The 18336-nt window shown below is 49.9% G+C and overlaps 1 protein-coding gene across 11 annotated transcripts in view; it reads left to right on the top strand.

Annotated features, from left to right (window-relative positions):
* The window catches only part of ZFHX3 (zinc finger homeobox 3), a 269447-nt gene that overhangs the window by 137293 nt on the left and 113818 nt on the right, over positions 1 to 18336 (top strand). The gene's annotated exons all lie outside the window — the stretch shown is intronic.

The following is an 18336-nucleotide window of genomic DNA, read 5'->3' as shown; positions in this document are numbered from 1 at the left end:
GGAGAAGGTGTGTCAGAATATCCACGGATGATCCGTGGGAATTCAAGGTTTAGGAAATAAAATCAAACACACAAATTCTGGTAAAATACTAATTCTGCTCTCAGCGTGGGCAGGACATGGTTAAAGTTGGACCAGCACGCCCTCGGTTTTTATGCGGAAACTGTTGGAGAGTAAATGCATCTTCATTGACTTGTGATAATGAAGTTACAAGTCTTGAAAAAGCCACACGTTGTTCCAGACTATTTTATGACTGAGAGATTTTTATTTTTTCCATTAGTAAAGGTGACCTGTCTGACTTCTGCCACCTTCAGAAGTGTTGGCCATGGCCATTGTACATACGTAGTAATCTTGTATTCTCCCTGTGCACACTGGCACGGCTAGCAGTTGAGTATGATTTAGGCAAGAGTTTCACATGTCTTTTCTATTTTGAACCTTGACAAAGAGAAAGAAATAAGCTACCTTTGGAAGTGGGGACGGGATTTCAAGCCTCCTGTTCAGGTTGCTTATGATTTAGAAGTAGGGGATTTCTCATGTCATTCTCTTCCAGCTCCTTCCTTTGCTGACGCCAATGTATACATTAGTTCAGTTGTTGAACAGATTTTTTTTTTCCACCTAACAGTTTTGCTTATTTTTCTTCTTTGAGAAAATCTTTAAAGAGCAAGAAATAATTTGTACTTTGACACTTCATTTCTGTTTCAGTTACTCAGTTGACTTTCTCATCAGCCAAAAAGGTTTTTGCATGCTGTGTGGCATAGGTTTGTTTAAGTGGCCGCCTGCTGTGTTGGGAGAGGTCGGGCTTTAGTCTGAGCCGCCTGGTCTGGGTCCTTCGGAGACCCCGTGGAGTCCGTTTCCATCACTAGGGCTGGTTTATCAAGGGAGCACAGGTAATCCGCCGGCCCTCCTGCCACACACGTAGGGTAGCTTTCCTATGGCACTCTTCAGTTCACTTCCTGCAGAGTCAGGCTCAGTGCACATCTCTGCCTGTTTCTCCTCTTTTTGTTTTCTGAAGTTTTTCTTTGGCTGTCCCAGCAGAGGTGTGCCTGCTGGGGATGCATGCATTCCACAGACAACTTTTAGAAAGCAGCTAAGTGGTTCATCCCTAAAACGCTCATCTTACGATGATTTTTCTGTTGCTGTAAAAGCAGTGATTTAAGTGTTTTCAGTGGCAGAAGCCTGTGAGAGCACCGAGACGTTCCTGTGTTGGACAATTAACCTGTACATTTACTGCTGGGATTTAGTTCGAAAGGCGAGCCAGGCTGTTTGTGTCGCCTTGGGTGAACACCTGTGCTTGCTCCCGCTGCCACCGCGGCAGTTCTGACCCGGGTGGCATGTGGCGCAGGCAGGGCTTGGTGTGCGAGACCACCTTGTCATCTTATAAGAGGGGTGGATCACAAACCCGACCAAGAACGGAATAAGCCCCTGCAGTTGTGAGGCTCTGTAGGAAGTTATCTCGCAGGGAAAGCGTTGCTCTTTTGGAGGGGAGTTGTGGAGGAGGCTGCATTCAGACCTGGTCACAGGAGATGGATTTATTTGCTAGCTCAGCCCCATTCTCTCTCTAAGGGGCTTCTCGCCGTTTGGCCTGGGCACAGAAGAGTCAGAGGAAATGTTGCCTGAGAAGCTCTCTCTGTTCGCTCTGCCCGGGGAGCTGACTGAGCCCTCACCTGTTGGAGAGCAGCCCCGCATTTCTGGGGTTGGGAGCCAGCGCTGTCGCCCCTGGGGCTCTTGGAGCCAGTCCCAGGCTCCGTCTGTTGCAGTCTCCTCTCGCTTTGCCATGCACCTTCCCTTGCCTAGAGCTAAAACAAGGAGCCAAGAATTAATTGTTTTGTGTTTCCTTTTTTTCCCCCTTGTTGCGTTGTGGTCTGATCTGTATCTGGGCTCATTGGACACTGGAAGCATTCGCTTCCCCTTCTCCAGAGACAGGTGTGGGAGAGCTGAGTAAATGCTTGAATACAGAGCAAGGGGATGGGCTGAGCCGGGCAGGGATGCTTCCACTTGTGCGCTTGCTCGACTCCCCGTGGCATTGCAGTTGTTGGCAGCGGGGTCGTGGGGAGGAACGCGGGTGCTCGGCACGGCTGATGCACGCTTACCTGCCAGGCTGCAGGGGCTCTGGCAGAGCAGGACGCAGTGGCTGGTGTCAGGCTTTACCTGTTTTAGTCTTACCGGCCTTTGCTAGTTTGGGGCAGTGGAAATAGTGGCATACGTATCCTTACTGGATTGCAAGTGCCGGATAGAAAAAAACGCTGTTCTCAAGCGTAGATGCCCCTCGGGGCGCGTGGGGAAGGCAGGGGCTTGGAGCTGGGTGCTGGCGCTCGGAGCGGTGCGGGCGAGGTGGTGGAGCATGCGCACAGGACCCGGTGCGGATGGATGCGGGCTCGGCTTCCCCTGGTCTGGCTCTGCGGGCTCCCGCACTCCTCTGGTTTGAATCAAACCAGCGGATCTTCTCGGCCGGTGTTTCTGTCCGTTACTGCAGGCTACAAACTGTAGATAATACCCCACCTTTGTAGGTTGAGTAACCAGACAGGAGATGTAAACAAAAGTTAAATAAATAAATAAAGTTTATTTCATATCTACCAAGGAATTTCACTGATGGGGGATTTAACTCAGTGCTCAGAAAAGGGCTGCGAGGGAAGAAGAGAAAGTCACTGTGAAGCACAAGGAAGAGGAAAATGCAAAGGGGAGCAGGGGAAACAGTGACTTGAAGGATTACAAATTCGAGTGGAAATGGTTACGTTAGTGATATTTTAAGCCTTGTCATTCTGTAGACTTCAGGATTGTCAAAGTGCTTCTGAAATACCCTCTCTAACCAAGTCTTGTATTCCAAATACTGATCCGCATTGTGATAAATGCAGTGGTGTTGGGCAGCTTCTGCTTTGGTGGAGCTTAACGAGGTACAAAGTAAGTGAGGGAAAGAAGGAAGCGTGTCTCTTGGGGTGAGCAGTGCCGCGACAGCTATTGGTTGTGTTGGTAACATCATTAGTTCTTCACCTGTTCCTTTTACCTGCATTAGGCATTGGATGTATGTGAACTCCTGTAAAATTTTGGTCCTGTAATCCGAGGAAGGGACTGGATTTGGGAAGGGTGAGGGAGAAGCGTCTTGGTCACCTTTCCTTACGGGTTCCACCCTCCTGGGCGGGAGCGGGGTGCTGAGGGTGCAGGTTCCCAAAGGACTGCCTGAGTCCGGGGTGCTCCAGGAGCAGCGTGGTGGCAGAACGTCAGCCCTGACTGAACCGGAGAGCAGGACGATAGATGAGGTTTGGATCTGAAAAAGTTTGGAGCTCCACGGCTTCTAATTAAAGCCTTGAATCTGCTGGTGCTGTGCACCAGTGCTGGGCAGGAGGTGGCGGCCCATGGGACAGCCCTTTCCCGCAGCGTCCTTCTGACACTTCACCTCTGCCTTTCTGCTTTCTAGAAAATGGCCAGGCCGCCTCTTGGGGCTTTTTTGTGGATGTTTCTCATTGCTGGGTTTTCAGAGAAGCGCTTGATCAGGAGACTGCGTTTCTAGTAATTATGCTTCATATGGACCTATTTTCTTATGCATTTAATAGGGCTCTGTCTTTTCAGCTTGTACTTGGCCTGAACTCTGGAGCAAATTAAATTATGGCAGGGGCCTTCCACAAGTGAGATGGGCATTAAAATCTTTGATTTTTCTCAGGGCAATTACTGTGACCAGGTGAGGAAGAAGAGGCCGTTCAGCAAGTGATGCAGGGCAGAAGCGTTAAGACCCCTTCATTAGTGATGCTGAAGTTCAGTATTTCAAGTTCCTGACTTCAGTAGCCCGCTCATGCAGCGGGAATCCCGGGGCGACCTGCGGGCTTTGAGCAGTGCTGAAGGTACCCCTTCAAGGGAGTTTGGTGTACCAGGCGGCTTGCCTTTCAGCTCTGCTGAGGAAGGCATTTCTGAAGATGAGAAAAAAATTCCCTTAGTGCACCTTCTAATTGTTCATTTAGGAGCAGAACTTTCCTCCAGCTGGGAGGGCTTAAAGCTGCTGTAAAGTGCTAATTAAAAGTAATAGTGATAATGAAAACAGATGTTTTCAAGAAAAGTAAGTGGTATTGGTGCCCCAATCTGCTGTCTCTGGCTTCTCTGCAGGAGTGCAAGCTGATGTCCTAGTGCTGCGTTTCCAGGAGGACTGGGGAAGGGGACTGGGTCCTGGGCGGCTCGTAGGGATGATTCTTGATAAAGCACAGATGTGCGGTACAAAGCTTACAGCGCTTGGACAGCCGCCACCTCGGAACGCGTGCTGCCTTTCGGTGCCAAGTGTGCAGAGGTGGGTGCGTGAAGGTGGAGCTGAGGCCGTGCACTGAGCCTGGGATGCGGAGCAGTAGGCGGGCTGCTGCTGACCATGGCGTAGTCCAGCGTCGCTGGGGCCTTCAGGCGCTGTTACAGAATGAACGATAAATAATGCTGAAAGCGATGAGGTGCAAGCATCGCTTGATCCGCAGCAGTCAGTGGACCTCAGAGTCTTGCGTGTCTCGGTGGCTTCCATTAGCTTGACTCTGTCAGCACTGCAGTCATCCTGGGGGCGGTGGGTTTTGCAGGGGGGGAAAAAATCCCACATCTTGGAGCTGGTTTATTCTTTTTCTCAGCTGTAGTTTATTAGGAACTGGGAAGGTGCTGTTATTTAACTGAAATGGGTTTGAGTTTCGTGTGTGTGTGTGTGTTTTGTTGTGGTTTTTTGGAGGTTTGTTTGTTGGGGTTTTTTTAATATGAGCAGAGCCTTATGCCCATAGGTTACAATCCCCAGCAATCTTTGCTGTGGCATCTTTGTTATCTGGGTTCACCATGGTTAGCAACTGCCATTACTGTTACGGCACTAATTACCATGCCTGGTACTAAAGCAGTTTACACGGGGAGCTTGGAGTTATTCAGCTAAGGTTAGTCTCTGGCTTAAGAGGCTTTCTGTGGTAGCTGTCTGAGCACAGAGGTATTAACAACGCAGAAGACAGAGAAGACCACTTGAAATTTCATCGACCCTTTTTGGCTGCTGTGTTAGGGTTTTTTGTTCTGTGTTTAAAAGATTGATCTGTCTCTCCCATTGCCTGGTCTCGCTGACTGTAAGTGGTGACCTTTCCAGGCCGTAGTGGGAAAGTGTGGGTGTCTGAAGGACGGGCTGGCTGTTTAGTAGTCATCTTCAGGACCATTATTTGACTTGTCCGCTTGTGCTGTAGAAACAGAAACACTGCCAGAAAGTTCAGATATTCTGTAGAGCTTTCCACAGGTGATCGGAGGATTCACTGCCTCATGTTTGTTACTTGTCCCTCCTTGACTTCTGAAGCTGTTCCGGTGCTCTGTCTGTTGTTGAGATGTCTCCTACTTTCTCCCATTGTGTGGATGAGTAGAACAAAATTGTTTGAGAGACTGAATTGTTTTCTGGAACACTTCTAGAACAGCAGGGGGAAAAAGTAATCAATTCCAGTAAGGCTTCGGGGAAGTGCCTCCACCCTGCGTGCTGGTATGGTCAGTGGTGTTCGTCTTGTCTCCTCTCCCAGGGAGGACGCTGCAGGGCTCCAGCTCCAGGGACCGTGCCCTGCGATGAGCTGGCTGTGCAGCTGAGAGGCGTGCATAAACACGAAGCCTTACCTATAGAGGTGAGGGGCATGTGTTAGTGCTTCAGATGGAGAAGTCGGCTTTCGGAAGGCTTGCAGCTGTGAGCAGATATGGAGCTGGAGTTGGCTGTTATGATAGAGGATTTTCTAGGAACACCAAAGGGTCCCGTGTCTCGGACAACCTGACGTGCTGGTGCTTGGCGTTGGCTGCCGGTTGACTCTTCTGGCCCTGGTGGGAGGGAAAGGTGGAAGCTGGCCCTGTCTAAGGGTGGTAGAGAGGCAGGTCGCCTCCCTTGTCTAGGTTTTAATAAGAAAGGCTTGTTTTCATCTTGCTTGCATGCAGAATTACTGATGAGAGTCCGAAAGAGCAGCCCCAGCCCTCTGAGACCGCTGTGATGAGTTTCGTGAGGATCTGCAGCCCATCACCAGTGTTTTGGGCTGAGAGGGGACAAGTTTTAGAAGCTCACATCCAAATCTCCAGCCTCAAAGGCTGCAGCTGTGTGGTGTGACATGTTCGCTCGTCGGAGCGCTGGTTTCGATCATGTTGTCGGTTCCTAACTGCTCCGCGAGTGAGCCAGAGAGGTAAAATGCCGTCCTCCCCAGTCTCCTGCGATACAGATGTGCATGGGAAGGACCAGCCTGGAAAAAAGGGGTTGGTTCAGCAGTGGAAGGATGAGAGGGGTTGTGAGGATGTGTAAGGTTTTGTCATTCTCCTTGAAGAAGAACTTGGCTTGAGAATCCTTCGCTGCCTATGTGGAGGAAGCGGCAGCCTTTTCAAGGGGAATGAGGCACCAGGGAATGGGGGGCTGGGAGACACCAGGGAGTAGGGAGGTCATTTGGATGCTGGTGAGAGAAGGCATGAAGAGGAGGAGGAAGAGGAAGAAAGGGCATTAGGCAGAAATGCCGTCTATGGTCTAATCCCGGTTAAGGCCAACCCGTAGTAAGATTGCTTTGACTGATGTAAAGTTTATTTTGCAACTGTCAGGTGGGATTACTTAGGGAAAGTGACCCAGATTGCATGAAAGCAGCCAGCCAAAACGGTGGAGTTTGCACCGAGTTCTGCCTGCAGTCCGTAGCATATGGTCCTTCAGGTTAATACTGAGATGAAGCTGTCAGAGCCTTGTCCGTACTGGGAGATAATGGGACCCATACTCCATAATCAGTGCCCGTAGAGCTGCTGACAGAACCCTGGAGCTTCAGCCCTTGTTAAATTCATTTTCAGCTGTCACGTGGCAGTGGTGGCAACGTGGAGCCCAGTTATGTTATAGTTTCCATTCCTGCTCCTGCTGATGGAGAAGTAATAGATGCTTTTGCCAGAGTAGGTATAATCTGGCAGTCTGCATTTTGCTTATCTTCCGAAGGTCGGTTGATGCCTTTTATTGTGTTTAATTCAAGAGAAACTTTTTGGTGCTTCAAGCAACTTCAGAATCAAAATGTTGTCTTGCTTTATGCTGGTAGACCGGTTGCTCATCTTGCAGGCACCCGGTGGCAGGGTGAGAAGCTGCTGTGGGTCACCCGTTTCAAGGTATGGCCTGGTGCACGTGCACCCGGTGGTACGCAGAGGTGGATCTCCCAAACAGAGTGTATCTGGAGTTCAAGTCTTCTAAAAAAGAATTCTTAGTGCATTGTGCAATAATTTAGGCCCTGAAGGGAAAACTTCTGTTAAACCCACTTAAAAGGATGCAGAAAACTGTAGAAAGTCTGGAGCAGAGGGAAAAAAGCAATTGAAATACTGAAGAAAAGGTTTTGGAGTGGGATGTTGAGTTTTGATTTTCAGCTGATCAGGAGGCTTCAGAACTGAAGTTACAAGTTTTGGTGTTTGAGCTTTCGCTTCCCTGGAGAGGGATGCTCCAGCGAAAGGTGAGCATGGGGGGGCGTAAGAGCGAGACCACAATACGGGGTGTACGCATGACGAATAGCCCCTGAACTGTGTGTAGCAATGTGACCCTCTCCGTGCAAGCAGTGGCTCGGGGTTACTGCTTTGGCACAGCAGAGGGGGGAGGACTCTCACCAAGGTTCACAGGGGCTTCAGACAGATTATGCCCTGGCAGTTCTTATTTTTGTAAAAAGCTCAAGACAGCACTAGGAGCATCTTGCAGGCACACTGCAATTATCATAATAAACAGTTTTATCATCTGCTTGGCAATCAATAATGTGGCTTATGCTGCTTTAGTATCTCACTGGTATTGATTACCTTAACAACTGTGCTGCGGTCAGCTTCTGTTAACCCGTGCTCTACTGATGGGGCTCGCCTGTCCTGCTGCAGGAGGCAAAGGACTCGGCTCTCAGCCTAGGCGTGTGCAGGAATTAGCAGCAGGACAGGTCAAACCCAGCTTTTAATCAGGGAGGCTTGATGATAGGGTTTTAATCCAGGAACGTGGAACTGAGCACATATTCTGTGTACATGGTAATTTAAAGTAGGAGGATTGAAATGCGATTCTTGGTTCAGGCTTGAATGAGTTTGGGCTTGTAACAATGCTGTGCAGTGCTTTGTCAGAAGGGGTTTTCCCCAAGCAGCGTGTGCCCTGAGACCCCCGCCCTTGAAGAAGGAAGGCTCCTTCCTCTGCAGCGAAGTCGTGATGCTCCCTGGGACCTTGGCTCCGAAAGGGACCGCAGTGGGAGCGTGCACCGGACATCCCCTCGGCGTCTGCTGGGGCTACCCGAGAACCGGCTGATGCTCTGGCGTGCCAGCCCCTCTCGCCTGCCTGGCCTGCGAGTGCCCGGGCTGTGGCCGTGGAGTCGGGCACGTGCTGCGCGGCTCCTCTGACCCCACAGCAGCCTGCTGGGCTGAGCTGGGGGAGCCACACGTTGCTGCCTGTTCCAAAGACTTTGTTTCAGCTAAGTGAGCCCTTGGGGGTGTTTTGACAGCATTGCCTCCGCTTCCGGCAGAGCAGTCAGCGATTAAGAATATCAGGTTAGTAGCTTACTCCGTTTTGGGAGGAAGAAAGATGACTCTCTGTGTCAGCATCCAGATGGGACTTTAAGGAAAGACGGGACTTTCTGGGATTTGGGTGTACCTAGGTAGTTGGGTCTCGTGGCCTGGTATTTCTCCTAATGGAATTTCCCATCATTTACTGCCCTGCTGATTTCTGATCAATGAAAATAAAATTGCATTGCCTCCTGAGAGGCTCCATGTATGGCTACAGCCTCCAGCTGTGTCAGTTCCGGTAAGATAATCTCATCAGGCGTGCAAGAGGGTAATAGGAAATAAAAATAAAACCCACAATTAGCAAGAGGCCAAGCAGCAGAGTAACGCTTTCAGTCCTGGAGGTCTGGAGAAGTGTGCGTAGCAACTTCCTTCCCCATCTCCGAAGGTGCCTGCATCCCTCGCAGGTGTGCTGCAGCACGGTCCGAGCTGAGCTCGGGACTCTGTACAGATCCCCCGGGCACATGCTTTGAAACCCGTATTTATCTGAATCTGTGTCAGCTCTCCCTTGTGAGATGGTTAAAGTTTCACAAGAGATGTGTTTGTTCTAAAGTGCATCAGGGATGTAGCAGCTGATAGAGTGGCTGCATGCTGGGGACTAGGAGAGCATGAACTTGAGACTTTGAGCCGTCGAGCAGCGTGTAGTTATCGACTCTTGTTGGTTGCTGCAATCAGAAGGGTTTATTTTGACCAGATAAAGAAAATACTTAGACTGTAGCTGAAGTCTAGAGCAGGGCGCTGTTTTGGTAGCAGATGAACATGCAGATGTCCTGTTTACAGGAGCATGGGACCTCTTGGATCTGCTAAAATTTGCCTAAAGGGCACTCCAAATGGGAAGTTTTCCCAACCAGACTGGCAAGTTTCTTCACCTGTTTTGGGGTTCTGGGTTTTTTAGGTTATTTTCCAGCGATGAAACTGTGACGGGTAAAATTTTCTCCACACCAAAACGCTAACAGCCGATCTGAGCACACATCCTGGTGACCTTTGCAATGGGGCTTTGCAACACCAGTGTGTAATTCAGAGCCAACGTATCAGACAGCCACGGTGTTTGTCGAAGAAGCAAGCAGAATGGTTACTGAATGACCTAATGCCGCTGAGCCTGCTTCTCCTTGTCCGAAGCGTCGGCTTTCCCGAAGGGTGGGAAGGAGCAACTGAGCCGGGGACCAGGCAGCGTGTCCGTTTCCTAACAAGGACTGGATCAGAGCCCTGGCAGAGGAGATCTGCATGACTTATGAATCTAACTCTTACCCGCTGCTTGGCCCTTGACACTAGGCTGGAACGCAGATGTTGTTTGGGTAAATCAGTGGAAGGAAAGAGCGTTGGCAGCACTTCTTCCCTGGGCATGTGAAGCCTGCATGTGAAGAGCATTGCTCGGAGAGTGCAGCCTAGCAGTGGAGCATTAGCTTTCCAGGCTGGGCTGCCTAAGGTTGGCTGTGTTTGCTCCCAAAATCGTGTTGCAGGGCTGGTGGAAGCTTAGCAGTGGTGGTTTGTAAGAGTTGGCCCTCGGAGTAGCAGTGCGAATGCCTCAAGGGTTTCTGAGTGGGTGGGACCGTTCAGCACGCTGAGGGGCTGGAAGGTGGGGGGATGAGCCATCAGCAGAGCCGCAGCACCAGCTGGGATCCCTCACTTCAGGAGTCACTGCTGCGGTTTGCGTCCTGTAGTCGTACTATAAATGCTGCATGTTCTTCTTGGATTCAGGAACAGCGCTCTGGTGATTTAAATACCGTCTTGGATTTGTTTATATGTGTCTTTATGGTGTTTGAAAGTCGGAACAATTCAGGGCTTCTCTCTTAACAAGCATCTCTGGGTTAGATGGGTGTAGGTGTTGCCTAGTGCAAGGTCCTACAGATGTCACTGCCCTTTGTAGGGACCAAAGGGAGCTGTGGCAGCTCTTACTGGTACAAGCTACTGGACAGGCTGCTGGGGTTAAAATGAAGGAGGGGGAAAGGGTGAGCTTCAGACTGTGGCAAAAGGGGGGAATAGTAAGGCCCATTTCCCAAGGCACTAAGGTGTTGGGGGGACTTGGGAGACCGCAGAGTCCGTGCGATGGAGCGAGGCAGTTTGTCCTCAACAGCTCTTTGGTTCAACAACTGCACGTTGAAAATGTGAACCAGATGCAAATGTAGTTATTTATGCAGCAACATAGGCTGGAGACAGCGTTTGACAAGAAGTGTTGGGATTTTGGACCAAAGGGGTGAGTTGTGCAACTGCAGGATCATGGAATGTGTGACGTTTTGAAACAAACCAATGTGGAAACAAATTCTGAAACTTCTGTAGTGTCTTCCACGGGAGGAGAGGTTCGTGCAGGACCCGAAAAGAAGCTCCGTGTCCTAGGAGTGTGTAAATGCCATGTCGCTTATGAACTAAGCAAGTGCTCGACTTTGTTTTGTAGAGAGAAATGCAACATAAGCTAGTTTACCTCTGCTACAAAATACTGTCAGTGCACAGAGTCTCTCTGGAGGAATAAACGCTCTTTTCCCCAGCTGCTCACTTCAAACCCTCTGGCACTCCTCTGGATTACTCTGTTCTCAATGGCAGCGGGTTGATGATTATATAAATATTTTTGTGTGTAGTACAGTAGCTGTCTCAAAGGGATCAGCAAACTTGGAATAATAGTTCATAACAAAATGTTTTCTGAAAAGCTGCCTGAATCTTGTAGTACTCTCGTTGGCTCAATTTTAGCTGGTGTGAAGGACAGAAGAAAAAATGTGGATAATGTAGAAGGTTCACCTTTTCAAGGAGGCCCTTTCTCTTAAGTTTCATGCCAAGTGCTTGAGCCCTACAGCTTTCAGGCCTGTTTTGTTCAGCGTTTCCTTTGCTTCCTGCTGGTTGAAAAGCTGTTTATGCTAATGATCCTGTGAAGATCTGAGGAGCTGGCTGTGCGTATGCATGTGAGCCTGTGTGTAAGAGAGCGCTTGCATTTTCTGTCCCGTTAATGAGCGTGCGCAGTGCAGTGCTTGTTTGTGTTGTCAGCATGCCAGTTCTGGAGCGCTGTCGGCTGCCAAAGGCAAGCCCTCCATGTGGTTGTCTTCCTGCTGGGAGAAGACCGTCCTGTCCTTTTGAGGTGCCTGATGGATCTTTCCTTTCTGTAGACCACTGTGTGCTACCTCATCCTCTTCTGGGACCTCGTGCCCTTCAAGACCCATTGGCTAGAATCCCTCAGAAAGGAAAGCACGCAGCGTTCACAGGGGCTTCCGCAGATCCATGTGAATTCTTGATTTTGCCAGGATAGTGAACTGGTTTGCAAGGACTTGCAGCTCTGGGGCTCTTGTCAATGGGTGTTGGAACCTGTGGGTCAATGTTGGCTGGGTCCTTCTTCCACCAGCGGGCAGGTCTGGCTTGCTAGTTCCACTCCTGATGTGATGGCGTTGGACGTGGCCGCATGTCCAGCTGGAAACAACGGTCTGGCACTGAGCAGTGTCTGCAGAGAAACTCCTGGAGAAGTCAAAACTGAGCTTGGGCTTTTGGTTGGTAAAGCCTAACTGCAGAAGAGGAGTAAGGCTAGATGTAGAGCTTGTTCCGGATTTGGCAAGACTGACACCTCATTACGAATACTGAGCAAACCATGTTTGTCGATGAGGCAGCTCCACTGTGATCAGGTGTGTGCCAAAACACAGCTTGGTCTTGCTTGGAAAGGTGCAAGATGTGACTTGCTATGTGAAGAGGAAAATTAGTTTATAATTTCTTCTTTAAAGTGTTGAACTTGGCAAATAAATATCAGTATTTTCAGGGGTTTTTTTTGTTAGGAATTGCATAAGAGGAATCCCAAGGCACTGACATTGTAAAAAGCTGATGGAAAACCCCAGCTAGAAATCATTCTTCAAGCCGTGCATCCATGTTCACTATTACGCTTAGATTTTGGCTCATAAGTACCATTTTATCCTCGTATTTCAAGTTCTGTTGCAGAATCCTCAACACTTCCCTTAGGCTGGCAGGTATTCTTACTACTTTCTGGCACCTTACTGAATGGGAGAGAGCTGGAATCTGTATCTTCTGTTTAAGTTTGAAGATAAAAGCATTTTATGAAACTGGGAATTGAAACTGTCTCTGTGTTGCTTACCAAGCTTGAATATCCAGCCCTTGTTGCTTAGGAAATTTAAAAAGATCTTTCTATTCTAGGAAGTGACTTTCCACATATTTGTGTGATAACAGCTGCTGTATAAATCTCATAAAGTGACAACATGCTCATGCAACCTTATTTTACCCTCTTATGTGACCATCCTGCTTACTAAGTGAGGCAGTGTGTGATAATATAATTAAAGACAGTATCATAATGCATATGCATAAAGGAGCAAAATTAAAGTTGCTTTGGCAACATACATTCTGTTCTTAATTTTTGAATTCTCAAGCCTAGGTAATGATTTTTATCATGTCTTTCCATGTGCAATTTCCTAAGTGTTACAAGAGTGCTTTGTAGCACGCCAGGTGCGGGAAGCGGCACAGAAAGCTTTGATGCTCCGGGTTCGTTGTGTCACTGCTCCAGACGTGGCAGCTGCCTTGCTTCCCCCCTCCCGGACTTCCTGCTCTCAGGAGCTTTGCACATACCTGGTCCTAGGGATCGTGAAGTGTACTGGGCTGCTCAGTCCCCTCTGGTACGTCCGTCCCTAGTTCTCAGGCTGGAACGAGCGTCATCGAGTGCCGTTCCCGAGGCTGGAGCATCTCGACTGACCTGAACGCTAGCACTTGCCAGGCTCCGTCCTTCTGAGGACATTGTAAAGGGCCAAGCTGAGCGTGTAAGGAGAGGTGTGCCCAGGGCATCCAAGCTCACCTTTAGCCCTTAGGCTGTCGTCGTCCTCTTCCCTCTGTCCCTTTCTGCTTCCCCTCTGTGCTGGAGCTGACCTGGGGTAGTCTCTCAGCCCGTACTTACGGTATTGATTTATAGAGTGCCTGTTGGCACAACAGCTAGGTGCGTATTTACAAAGTTAGAGGCCGTTGTGCAGTTTTCTCCAACAGGAACCACTCAAGTTCAGTTGCTGACTATGAGCGTTTGCATGAGCCACGTCTTTTGTGGAGCCATGGCAAAATGCTGAAGAGCTGGCTGGAGTCTGAGCCTGTGTGCTTGCCAGGACGCTCCGAAGGAGCAGACCCTGCTCATTACAGGGTTGAGCACTTCTCTCCCCTGTGCGGCGGTGGGGCTGGGCAGGGGGAGGGCTGCCTTGCCGGGTATCTTCCAGGGTAATGGCCGTGGATGTAATGCATCTGCTTGTATCTTTTCCCTGTCCTCAGCACCCTTTTTTCACGGTGCCATGTGGGTCATTAGCTGAGGGAACAGTTTCTCACTGTCTCTTTCTCCTTTTGTTTTCCTCCTTCCTCATTGCTTCCAGTCTTGGTTTACTGCCAAACAGCCTCTTGTGAAAGGGCCGCCTAATTAACCCTGTGCTAATTAACAATTTAAAATTACACAGCACGGCTGTTCATATTTAATTCTCGGGAAGCCTGGGCAACAGCAGGAACCCCCTCCTCCCTCCCGCTCCGTCCCTGCCGCCCGCGCTGCTGCCGGGTGTCCCTGGGGGAGGAGGCAGCCTGGTGTCGTGGGCCGGGGGCTGCCCCAGGAGCCCCCAGGTTGCCGGGGGAGCGGAGGGTGTTGGTTTAGCACCAGCCGCTCCTGGGCGGTGGAAGCGTTGCTGTAAGATGGCACGTCCGTCCCTGTGAGGACGGGGCCGGAGGCTGTACGGAGGTGACGGGGGAGGCTCCACTTGTGCTCTGGACCGAGCGTGGCTGCAAACCACCAGCCGTGGTTAGTAGAAAGTCTTAATGAAAGCGTGGGGCACGCAGCGCAGCACCTTCGTTTGCACTGTGCCATTCAGATGTAGCTCAGCTCTGGAGCACCGTGGCTGCCGCTCCTGCCCTGACGGAGCACTCCCTGCCCCGTGGTGTCTGCGCTCCTCCAGCCGGGTCCCACAGCTGCTTGGAGAGGCTGCGAGATGCTGCGATGCTGCAGGGAGGGAGCAGGGGCTTGGGTGGGCTCTGTGCCAGAAGCACGGTGAGCGGGGCGGTGGGAGCAGCAGGAGCCACGTGGAGCAGCGGCGGGATGCGAGGGCAGAGAGGGGGCCGGGGAGAGCCCTTCCCTGCTGCTGGGGCAGTGGGAGCGCAGGGAGTCTCCAGCGCTCCGGCTGCTCTCTCTGTAACTGGAGTTCATTGATTTTACGGGAAACCATGTTTACAGACAGAGTGCTGATCGACCTGACGAGTTGACTTCTGCCTCCTTAAGTAAGAACTACCTTTTCTTATTGACTGGCTGATAAACAGAGCAGAGAGGGCAGGGGGTAGGGAGACGGTGGGAGGTGTGGAGCGCACGGTGGTCGGTCTGTCCTCGCAAGCTCTCCTTGTCCTGTGCTGGGCACTTAGGCGTGGTCTGGGATGGAGGAAGATGCGGGGCCTGTAATAGCCGTCTAATAACTACGTCGTACTCCTGCTTAAAGTCTGCTTTGCTTTAACAAGGAGATTGCCCTTTTCAGTTTAAAGGGGTGATATCTGCAGTTTCCGTGCAAATAGAAACATATTTCTGCACCTCTTCCTCCCTCAGCATCGTTCTTCAGGAATTGCTCTGGCGATGAACTGAATGGGCAAGAAAAGCTTGGGTTTGTGTAGGGTCTTGGCCTGTGTCCAGGGGCTCCAGCAAGCCGTGTTTCGGCTGTGGGTTTTCCCACCTGCCCTGGAAGGGCTCCTCTGTGTCGAGGAAAGGGAGAGGAGAGAGGATTCCTTCGGAGCAGCACCTCCTGAGCTGGTTAACTTGGAGTGAGTGGGGGGAGAGATGTTAAAGCAACCCAAGGCAGAAAAGCCCACCAATTAATTGGTAAGCGCTTGCAGGTTTGCCTGGCCTGGCCTGGCCAGGAGAAGAGATTGGCTTTCTTGTCGATAAACAAGTCCCCAGTGCAGCATCAAAGCCGCAGTCCTTTATCAATCGCGGCCTCCTCTTCCCGCATGTTCCTGTAACTTACCAAGCATTTATTACATTGATTTTACAATCAGGCTGTTAACCCTCCCGCCCCATCAGCCCTGCTAACCCTTTTGGCCCAACTGTCAGTCAGGCATCTTCCTGCCCATCAAGAGTTCTTGATGGCGGAGATGCTCAGATTGGTGCCGTGTCGCATCTCAACGTGTTTCCTGGCTGGTTGTGCTGGCAAACGGATGCTTTTTGTCTGAAAGCATTTGTGGGGCGCTGCTGTTTCACATTGCATTTTGAAGGCTGCATAGATATTCCCAAAACTTTTCTTGGCAGAAGTATGAGGCTTAGGGAGTTTATTATATTACTCATTTTTTTCATCCAGTATGAATTTGTTGTCAATGCAAAAGGTAGCAGTGAGGGGGGAAAGAGCATGTCACGTTGTAGGAAGGTGAATGTGCAGCCTCAACACAGAAGGATCTGGGATTGGTTTAAGGAAAACACGCAGCTAAGGACAGCTATTCGGTGAGCGAGAGCTGTTACAATGCAGCGTTGAAGTGTCGTTTTAGCTAAGGTAAGCAAAACTGACTGACTAAGAAGACTGAGTGTTTTGCCAACAGGATTGTGGTTCTCTTCTTTCTTACTCCATTCAGTGCACGAGGTTATTTTTATTGCAGATCAAATCACTATTTATTCCCAGTGCAACCACAAAGACAGCTGTGTACGGCATAGGGTCCAAGGAAGGTGGGGATCGGAAATGCTGTAAGGTAGTGTTGTGTGTGAATGCTTTGGATCACTACACCATTGCACCTCCGGGTCCTTCTGTAGGCATCCTTGCCAGGCTTGCTTTGAGAAATGTTACTTACTGCCTTCACAGGTTGTTGTAAATAGCTTTTCTCAAGTTTCACCAGAAGTAAAATAGGACAAAAAACTGCCTAGATACCTTCAAACAGGTATGTCCAGGATCCCAGTCTCACGGTCAGCAGTGTGAGGGAGATTTGACTTGATTTCATCCCGTTGCCCTTCTGCTTCCCATGGCCCAGGAGTAACGTTTGGGTGTAGGGGAGCGCTGATGATCATGCAGGGGTGAGGACAGCAGAAGACACATCCATCCCCCTGCTCCCTCTAACTGCTTTCTGGTGCTAGCGGGGAGAGCGTTTTCTTTCTTTGCAGTGGGAGGCTTGCCAGGGCAAGGGAAAGGGCGTCAGAAGCCGTAAAATAACTACTGGGCAAAAGCGTTTAGGGATGGTATTCCCAAAGAGCAGGCAGGAGTAACCCCCAAAGGGAACTGCAGTATTTGGAGGATAGGGGAGAGACATCCTCTTCTCACCTAAGAGGGTTCATATGTGTTCTAACATAAATGTTAGTGTAGAATATCACAGAAATTATAAATTGCCATTGTTGCGGATGAAGAGGTGCTTGGAAAAAGCAAAGACATATAAACGTACATGCATCTGACATGCATGTAAGTACATGTGTCTGCCGTTACATATACATAATTATGTAGGAAGTGGTATAAAGGGAAAATATGAATATGTAAGGTGAATCAGAAAAAGTATGGATGGGTTCATGTAGTAAGGGAAAATAAACTGGTAGGTAATGAAACCAGGAAAAAAAGAGAGAACGTTGAATGTTGCTCCATTTTCTTTTGCTTGAATGAATTCAGGCCCTGCATTGGGTGCTGCTGTGGCATGTCCCCTGCTCTGCAACTGCTCAGGCCTTCCCTGGCAAACTTTCAGTTCTTCTCTTTCCCCAGCTGCTGAAGCACCAGCTGCGTGACTGCAGCAGCGCGTCCCCAGGCACTGGCACAGTTGCAGCTTGTGCCTGGGCAGGGGATGCATGGGGGAAAGGGCTCCCGTCTGTGTTACGGGAACGCTGCTCTGCAGGTGCTCGCAAGGGTCTTCCATGTCTCGTGGACTCAAATCGAGCTAGAGAGCACTGGAAACACTTCCAGACTCGGATTATAATATTTATCGTTTACATAGTGGTGTAGGTTGTCAAAACACTTACAGTCTCTTGAAAGAGACCAAGGGCGGCAGCAGGCTGCTAATGTGACCAGAGCCTTTGAAGGGAGAGACCTTAAACCCCCGAGGTGTCGGCTGGTGTGTACACAGGTCTGCTGGGTGCAAATGGGGGGTCCTGGCTGAGAGTCTGGTCTAGCCGGAGCTCCAGCACTGTGCGCTGCTTGGAGCATCTCAGGAGCTGAAGCAGCAACTGCTCGGAGGATGCTCAGGTAAGAGCAGCTTTGAGAAAGCTGTGGTAAACGAGAGAGGTTTAAAGAAAGACTTAAAATAATTTGTATAACTTTAAATATATTATTTAGAGTAAATCCCACTGAGTCAGTCTAAGAATAACAGCATACTGTTAAATTAAAATCTGCCCTGCCCCCCAAACCCTTCATATCAGCAAAAGCTCTCCCCAAGCGTGTATTCAGTTTTGGAATAGTCTGACAAGCAAAGTGGTGCTTGTGTTTAGTTGGTAGAAGATAAAATACTGTGGAAAAAATCCTGTGTGCCATTGGTGACGGCGGATCTAGAGCGTGAGTCTTTCGTTGTCTCTTGGTTCACGGATTGTAGAAACACGGAGAAGTTTGCCTCTGCTTGTACGGGTTTTCCTCAGTTGTTTTCTATGGATGTTTTCTATCTGTGCATGCAAGGAAATCTGTGGACCAGATCGCTTTTTCAGATGAGGTAATAGTGCTTTGATTTCTGCTGGTGTTTCCTCCCATGTGGGTTGCGCAGGAGCTCTCTATAGGAAGCAGACTATAGAAAGGCGTCTTTGCAGGTAGGACACTTGGTAGGTTTGCAGCTGAACTGGCAACGTCCTGCTGATTTGTGGTCTGCATGACACTGCTCCTGCTCCAACCGTAGCACTACCTAATCTCGTAGGTCTGTAACCTCTGGGAAGGCGTGTCCTGCCAAAGGGCCCTGTTAGGATCCCAGCCCAAGAGATGGTGGCAGGGTGCAGCAAACGGGTAG

The sequence above is a fragment of the Grus americana genome, chromosome 13 (assembly GCF_028858705.1).
Source record: "Grus americana isolate bGruAme1 chromosome 13, bGruAme1.mat, whole genome shotgun sequence".
In the NCBI taxonomy this organism is placed as follows: domain Eukaryota; kingdom Metazoa; phylum Chordata; class Aves; order Gruiformes; family Gruidae; genus Grus; species Grus americana.
This window is presented reverse-complemented; position numbering and strand designations above follow the sequence as displayed.